Source organism: Coenobita brevimanus, chromosome 34 (genome assembly GCF_032717465.1).
Source record: "Coenobita brevimanus isolate Jiangsu-jjx chromosome 34, ASM3271746v2, whole genome shotgun sequence".
Lineage (NCBI taxonomy): Eukaryota > Metazoa > Arthropoda > Malacostraca > Decapoda > Coenobitidae > Coenobita > Coenobita brevimanus.
Genome location: NC_136987.1, coordinates 8,813,581 through 8,821,243, shown reverse-complemented (window position 1 = coordinate 8,821,243; position 7,663 = coordinate 8,813,581).

Sequence of the window (7,663 nt, the reverse complement as noted above, 5' to 3'; positions counted from 1 at the left end):
TACCAGGTGTAGGTGGTAGGGCTTGGATCAGGCCATGCCACCACTCTGGCAGCACCTCCGGAGAACCACACCAGTAGGGAGACAAAGGGCGTCCCACTCAGTCAAGAGGGAAAGGGTCGGCCGTGCAAGGGACCTCCTGCTTCAGGAGGGCCTTCAGAATCACGAATGAAGAGCGTAAGATGGCCGCTCCTTCCCCGTCACGTATGGTGGCCGTGAACTCGGTTTTGTGACTCCTAGGGCTCATAGCTGAAGGGCGTACGGTGGCCGCTCCTTCCCCCGCACATACAGTGACCGTGCTGGCGGTGCTGCTCCCGAAGGAGGAAAAGGCAGGAGAGGGGTTCATGGAGGCTGCGCCCTCTCCGGTAGGTGCAGAGGCCATAGCCATAGGCCTGTCTACCCTGGCACGTACAGTGGCCGTAGCCATGGGCCTGCCTGCCCTTCGGGAAGTAACTGAAGGGCGTACTGTGGCCGCTCCTTCCCCATCACGTACGGTGGCCATGAATGCGTTGTTACTCCCGTAGGAGGAAAAGGCAAGAGAGGGGTGCATGGGGGCAGTGAGCTCTCCGGTACGTACAGAGGCCATAGCCGTGGGTCTGCCTACCCTGATACATACAGTGGCCGTAGCTGTGGGCCTGCCTGCCGTTCGGGAAATAACTGAAGGGCGTATGGTGGCCGCTCCTTCCCCATCACGTATGGTGGCCGTGAACACGGTGTTACTCCTGTAGTAGGAGGAGGTAGTGGATGAGGGGCATACGGTGGCCGCTCCCTCCCCGTCACGTACGGTGGCCGTGAACGCGGTTCCACTACTCCTGTCTCTGCCAGTCGGGGTGCGTTCAATAACTAACGCCCTGAGGCTGTCCCCAGAGGTGGCTGTGACTGAAGGGTGTACGGTGGCCGCTGCTTCCCCCTCACGTACTGTGGCCGTGATGGCAGTGTCACAGGGGGAAAACAACTGAAGGGCGTACAGTGACCGCTCCCTCCCCAGTACGTACGGTGTTGCCTGGGACTGACTCTGGATCAGTCCCACCCCGAACCTGGTGAAGGCTGCCCCGCTCGCAGGGCCATTGTCTTCCCGCTTACCTAGTGTTGGGACAGTTGTGGGGAAGAGGGACTCAGGACAGGAATGTCCCGGTGACCCTCTTGTTCCAGGTCAATAACCCCGCTGTGGTGTCCTCCTGGGGTGACGGTGTGGTGGTGGCTTGGTGGTGGGGTGGGGGGTGGCGGGGTGGGTGGTCCGGCAGCGGCTGGTATTTTAATACCTTTCTCTCTCTCTCTCTCTCTCTCTCTTTCTTTAAGGCTAGAGCACTGTTTCTTAATAATACATATCAACGAAGAAGGTATTTTACAAAATTGAAATGCGTGGATTTAACAGTACTCCCGAGGAAACTCCCGGAGAATACCATAGTATCCCCGACGACAGGGCGAACCAGGAACAACAGAGTTTGCCCACAAGCATGCCGACACCCCCACACGGACCCCACGGGGTAGCCGCCACCAGCCACCACCACTCTGGGCAACAACGACGCATATCAGCCTGGGCCGTGCGCCCGTGACATACAGCCACCACGCCGCCGCCACCGTAGGCGAAAGACACTACCTTCGCGTGGCGGAATCACTGAGTTAGCTAGGGGTGGAGTTAGAACTAATACTCCAGACAGCGCCCCTCAGGTAGAGACGATCTATGGTCGCTCCCACAGTGTTTCGGTAGAGACGATCAATGGTCGCTCCCTTAGTGTTCAGGTAGAGATGATCAATGGTCGCTCCCTTAGTGTTCCGGTAGAAACGATCAATGGTCGCTCCCACAGTGTCCAGGTTGAGACGATCAATGGTCGCTCCCTTAGGGTTCCGGTAGAGACGATCAATGGTCGCTCCCACAGTGTCCAGGTTGAGACGATCAATGGTTGCTCCCTTAGTGTTCCGGTTGAGACGATCAATGGTCGCTCCCACAGTGTCCAGGTAGAGACGATCAATGGTCGCTCCCTTAGTGCTCCGGTTGAGACGATCAATGGTCGCTCCCACAGTGTCCAGGTAGAGACAATCAATGGTTGCTCCCTTAGTGCTTCGGTAGAGACGATCAATGGTCACTCCCACAGTGTCCAGGTAGGGACGATCAATGGTCGCTCCCTTAGTGTCCCGGTAGAGACGATCAATGGTCGCTCCCACAGTGTCCAGGTTGAGACGATCAATGGTCGCTCCCTTAGTGTTCCGGTTGAGACAATCAATGGTCGCTCCCACAGTGTCCAGGTACAGACGATCAATGGTCGCTCCCTTAGTGCTCCGGTTGAGACGATCAATGGTCGCTCCCACAGTGTCCAGGTAGAGACGATCAATGGTCGCTCCCTCAGTGCTCCGGTAGAGACGATCAATGGTCACTCCCACAGTGTCCAGGTAGAGATGATCAATAGTCGCTCCCTTAGTGTCCCGGTAGAGACGATCAATGGTCGCTCCCATAGTGTCCAGGTAGAGACGATCAATGGTCGCTCCCACAGTGTTCGGGTAGAGACGATCAATGGTCGCTCCCCCAGTGTCCAGGTAGAGACGATCTATGGTCGCTCCCAGGGCGTGTCTAAGAGAGGGACGTCTCCACGACCGGAGATCGAACTCCAGGTATCCTGTCCCAGAACATCCCGGACAGACCTCCCTGCCTCCCCCGGTCTCTGTTCTTTACGCCTGGCCCTAGAGCAGACACACCTGTCGGGCCCCAGTGACAGTTGCTGCTGCAGTCCTCCCCTGACGGCGCCTCTAGACATTGGAGACCGCAGCCCGTCGTCTCTCTCGGCCCTCCCCAGGACACCCGGGCGAGACCTCTCCACGCCCCCACGACGCCGGGACCTGACACAGAGGTTCCGGGACCTATTTGGCCCCAGTCCCAAGGGCCTTACGCCGGAGCCCAGTCCGGAAGCCACAGGGAGACCCGGACACGAGAGGACGCCCTTGCGAGCCGCCCCGTGCCCTCCCGGCTCGCCCTGTCTTGACGGTGCCCCTAGTTCAGCCGGATTACCAATGTCGTGCCCCTGTTTTCTTCCCTGAGAAGAATACGGGTGATAATGTAACAATAGTGAATTAGGTTAAGTGTGACTCACTCTCTCTCTCTCCTAGAACAAGTATTGTGCAGTGAATCTATGTGATGTATATCGGGGTAAATCAGATCACAATGAGAAGTTAGAGGTCGAGAATGTGGACTAAGATCTGAGTGAAAATATGTGCGAGTGTCATCCCGGATATCAATAAAGATATACCCCCATTGCTCGAAGAAAGACTGTGAGGAAGAAATATCATTAATGTTCTATCCCTCCCCACGCTGAAACAAGATCTATTGGCTAGCCGCGAAGTAATATTGTGAAAGTAGTATTAAGAGTATTTCGCCCTTGTTCCGCGTTGTGAAGCGAGATTCTATGTACTCTACCTGGAGGACCTCTCTGACGGATGTGTAATTAGTAAGCCTGTGCCTAAAGAGACATACCCCCATTCCAACGAGAAAATATCAAGAAAGGAAGTATTAATCATATTCCCTCCCTCCTCACGCTACCCCTAAAGCCCTCTCTATTACTCGCTCACGCTCTTAAAACTAAAGTAAGTGTTATGCTGAGTGTTTTTAGGCCGACTCCTCGTACTAAAAACACTAGCTAATGTACGGGGTCCTTTTTCCGGACCGGAAGTAATGCACTAACAAGGGAACAGGACATAAAAACTAGGCAGTCCACCTTTAACACATCTATTTCCTTAATTACAACACCTTAACAATATCGCATAAGATGGTATTATACACAGAGGATACAAACATACAGAGTTACGTTAATATAATATGGGATATTCACACACTCCTTAATTATGGTTTAGAATAGGTTAAGAGTCCGTAAGTGAATGGGATTCACTTGTATCAAAGTCCAAAAGGTCTTAGTGTGTCGGGGCAATGGAGATATCTGGGCTTGAGGAGCCGAGGAGGGATTATTACTATAAATTAGCAAGGGAGGTAGAGCACTAGAGTTCACAGTTTATGCTCGGCGCGGCGACTCTCGCCCGCGCGTACACTGACAGGGGGGGAGACTACTCTAGATTGGACTTTTGGGATAGCACTGTTCGGATGAACCCAGAACTTATAGTCTTTGTTAGGGGAAGGTATTTACGGACACTTTTTGGTGTAATCCCACTGGTTCACTCTGTCACTGGATCACTACAGGGAAGAGGAAGTCACTATTCTTGCCCGAGTTTCTGGGGCGATATCACTTCGTCACTGTAGGGTGTAGGTCCTCACTCTGGTCACGGTGCAGGGAGACCCTCTTGCCTGGGGTCTCGACCTGTTGTAGGTCCTCCTCTGGTCACGGTGCAGGGAGACCCTCTTGCCTGGGGTCTCGACCTGTTGTAGGCCCTTCTCTGGTCACTGTGAAGGGAGGCCTGTCTGGGTTGGCCCTAGGGACTGGGGCCAAACAGGTGTAGCAGATGGGCCTGACGTCGTAGGGTCTGCAGCAGGGGGAGGTCGGCGTTGATGGGTTGCCGGGCTCGCCTAGGGGTCCGAGGACTGCGGAAGTCTACCGGGGGACGCGCCGTTAGGTGTGGGCTGCGGCCTCGTCTCCGGCTGGTACCTGGGGAAGACAAGAATTTCCCGGGGGTAGGAGGTAGGTCCCGACTGGGACCAGGCCTCTGCTCAGGTGACACTTTAGGGGTAACTCCCCCGGGTGGTGTCCGGCTACTCCTGCAGGAGTTAGCTGGCTCAAGAGGACACACGGAGGCCGTGGTCTCTTTTACACTTATGGAGGGTAGCACAGAGGCGACTCTCCCTCTTGTCTTTGTAATTGCCGTGGCACCAGGTTGATCGGTCCTGGGACCCACTTGTGGCAGTGTGTGAGGGTCTCTTACCCTTAGGGTGGCTAGGGGCGTGAGCCCCGTACAATCCACTAGTGGGCCTCCTGCCCTATTTGTTATAGAGGGCTCTCTTCCCTCGTCAAAGGACCTCCTGTCCTGATAGTGGCAGAGGGTATTACGCCCTCGTGGCTCACTGTGGCAGAGAAGACAAGCCCCTCGTGGCTCACCTGGGTTACTGCGGCAGAGGAAGGGACTTCCTCGTGGCTCGCGGTGGCAGTAGGTGGAAACACCCCGTGGCTCACCTAGGGACCTCCTGTCCCGTTGGGGTGAAGCTGTGGTCGTCACCACAAGACTACGAGGGACTGATGTATCAGTCCCACCCCACTGCTGTCGAGGGTTAACCCGCCGTATAACTTGTTGCGGGTCTGGGCTCACCTGGTGTTGAGGTAGTTGTGGGAAGAAGGGGCCCAGGTCAGAGGTGGTCGGATGACCCTCTTGTCCCGGGTCACTAACCTGACCGTTATCTCCTCCTTGGGTGGTGGGGTGGTGGTGGCCCGGTGGTGGTGTGGGGGGTGGCGGGGCGAAAAGTCAGGTCGAGGGCATTTTACCACCGTCGTTTGTGAAAAAGTCACGACCCCGTGACTGCAGGTGGTAGGTGATGGTGTTTGGCGTCATGTTGACTGGGGTGAGGTGATTCAGGAGGTTGGTCCAGTGGTTGGTCATTCTGGTTGTTTCGTGGGCTGGGTTGATGAACAGCCTGATGGAGGATGGGTGGTTCGTGCGGCGTAGGCGGCGAAGAAGCTGGTGCGTCTGTCTGATTCTGATGGGTGGCTGGCTGTGAGATAGCCACTGGATGCGGGTGATTTTCATGCTGGTGGTTGCTGCTTGGTGGGGCGGCTGTAGCTGAATGCTGGCTAGGGTTGGCGGGTTGGTGCTTATATGGGGGATGGGTCGGTGGGTAGGGGATTTGACTTTGGGGAATTGGGACTTGGGGTTTTTCCATCGTGCTTGGTGGAGAGGGAGAGTGATGGGGGAAGTGTTTGGGGTAGGGGGTCTTTGTGGTGGGGTATGGTGGGTTGGCTGGTTACCGGGGGGTGGTGTAGGTGTATATCTGGGTGGTGGGCGTGAAAGGCGGCCTGATCTAGTAGTGGTGGTGGTAAGGGAGGGTGTGGGTGGTGAGGGTGGCTGAGTACGTGGTGGTGGTGAGGGTGTACGGGTGGTGGGAGGTGAGGGGGGTGGCCTGGTTGTGTGGCGGGTATAGTGAGCATGGTCGCTGGGTAGGGCGTGCGCGTTTGCTTGGGTGGTTCTGGGCGTGGTGCGGGCGCAGGTGGGCGAAGGTGGAGGAGTATGGTTTGAGGAGGCAGTGGTTTGGGTTGATGGGGAGGTAGGGGATGGAGGAGGTGTGGTGTGAGGGGTGGTGCATGAATGGGTGGGGGAGTGTGGTGTGGGCTTTGTTGGGCCTGTGGTGGTGGTGGGTGGTGGTGGTGGTGTAGGCGGTGGTTGAGGTGAGTCGGGATCTGGGGTGGGGGGGGGGTGATTGTAGGTGAGGTACTGGGTGGGGGTGAGAAGTAGTAGGCGTGGTAATTTCCGGAAGTGTTGTCATGGCCAGGTGGTCGGGGAGGGGTGCTGGACGTGTGGTTATTGTTGGGTGGGTAGAAGGGTCGCACGTGGCGGTTGTGATACATGCGCTGCTGGCCGTGTTGATTGATGATGACTTGATACAAGTTGGGGACTTGAGTTATGGTGAAGGGTCCGATGAATCGTGGCGCCATTTTGTTAGGAGTAGGTAGTTGGGCGACGACGACGGATTGTCCTGTTTTGTAGGGGTTGATGTGGTTGGTATCGGGTGTCAAGTCTTGTTGTGCTTGTAGGTGGTGGAGGCGTCATTTGAGATGGTGGAGGGGGTCGGTGGGGGAGGGTGGGGAGGGTGGCTGGAGGTGGTGGTGAAGCGGGAGGAGGAGGGGGGTTTCCCCGAATACTCGCTCGTGTGGTGTTATGCCGTCTTCTCGCGGGCATGTGTTCAAGCCCCATTGCACTATTTTGACGTGGGCAGGCCAGTCTTCGTTTCCTGTTTGTGTGATGCGAGTGCGGACTTGATTTAGGAGGGAGCGATGGCTTCTTTCACAAATGCTGTTGCCTTGTGGCCAGTAGGGGGATGAGTGGGAGATGTGGAATCCGAATATTTTAGCCAATTCTTGCCAGACTTTTCCGGTGAATTCTGGTGCATTGTCGGAATGCAATGCCTGGGGAATGCCAAAATATGGGAACACGTGGCGAGTCAAAGCATCAGCGACAGATACTGCACTGTGATCTTTAGCAGGACAAGCTATGATGAATTTTGAGTAGACGTCGACAAAGGTGATAATATACTTATATCCTGCCTTGGGGGTGAGTGGTCCGACGACGTCAAGGGATAGCAGTTGCCAAGGTTTAGTGGCCGTAAGTTTTCCGGATGGGCCCGGTGTACAGGTGATATCTTTTCCGAGCGCACAGGCTCGGCAGGATTGCACGATCGTTTTGGCGATGGTGGTGGGGTTCGGTGTCCAGTATATGTCGTTGAACACTTGGGTGAATTTCTTGGTGCCCAAGTGGATTCCGTTGTCGGCATGGAGGTGGAGCATGGTGTCATGGGCGGCTGTGGGGCTTAGGACTATGTGGCCGTTAGGGTCAAACAAGTGTTCGCCATGCAGGTGGAGCTTGCTGAAGATATGAGGCGGAATCCAGGTAGGGCGTTGGTTGTCTTGCCACATCTTAATCAGGTCGGGTTCTGGTGTTATGGCATTAATGGGTAGTCTTGATAGGGCGTCGGCGTTCGTGTGGAGCTTGCCTGGATGGTACGATATTTCAAAATCGTATTCTT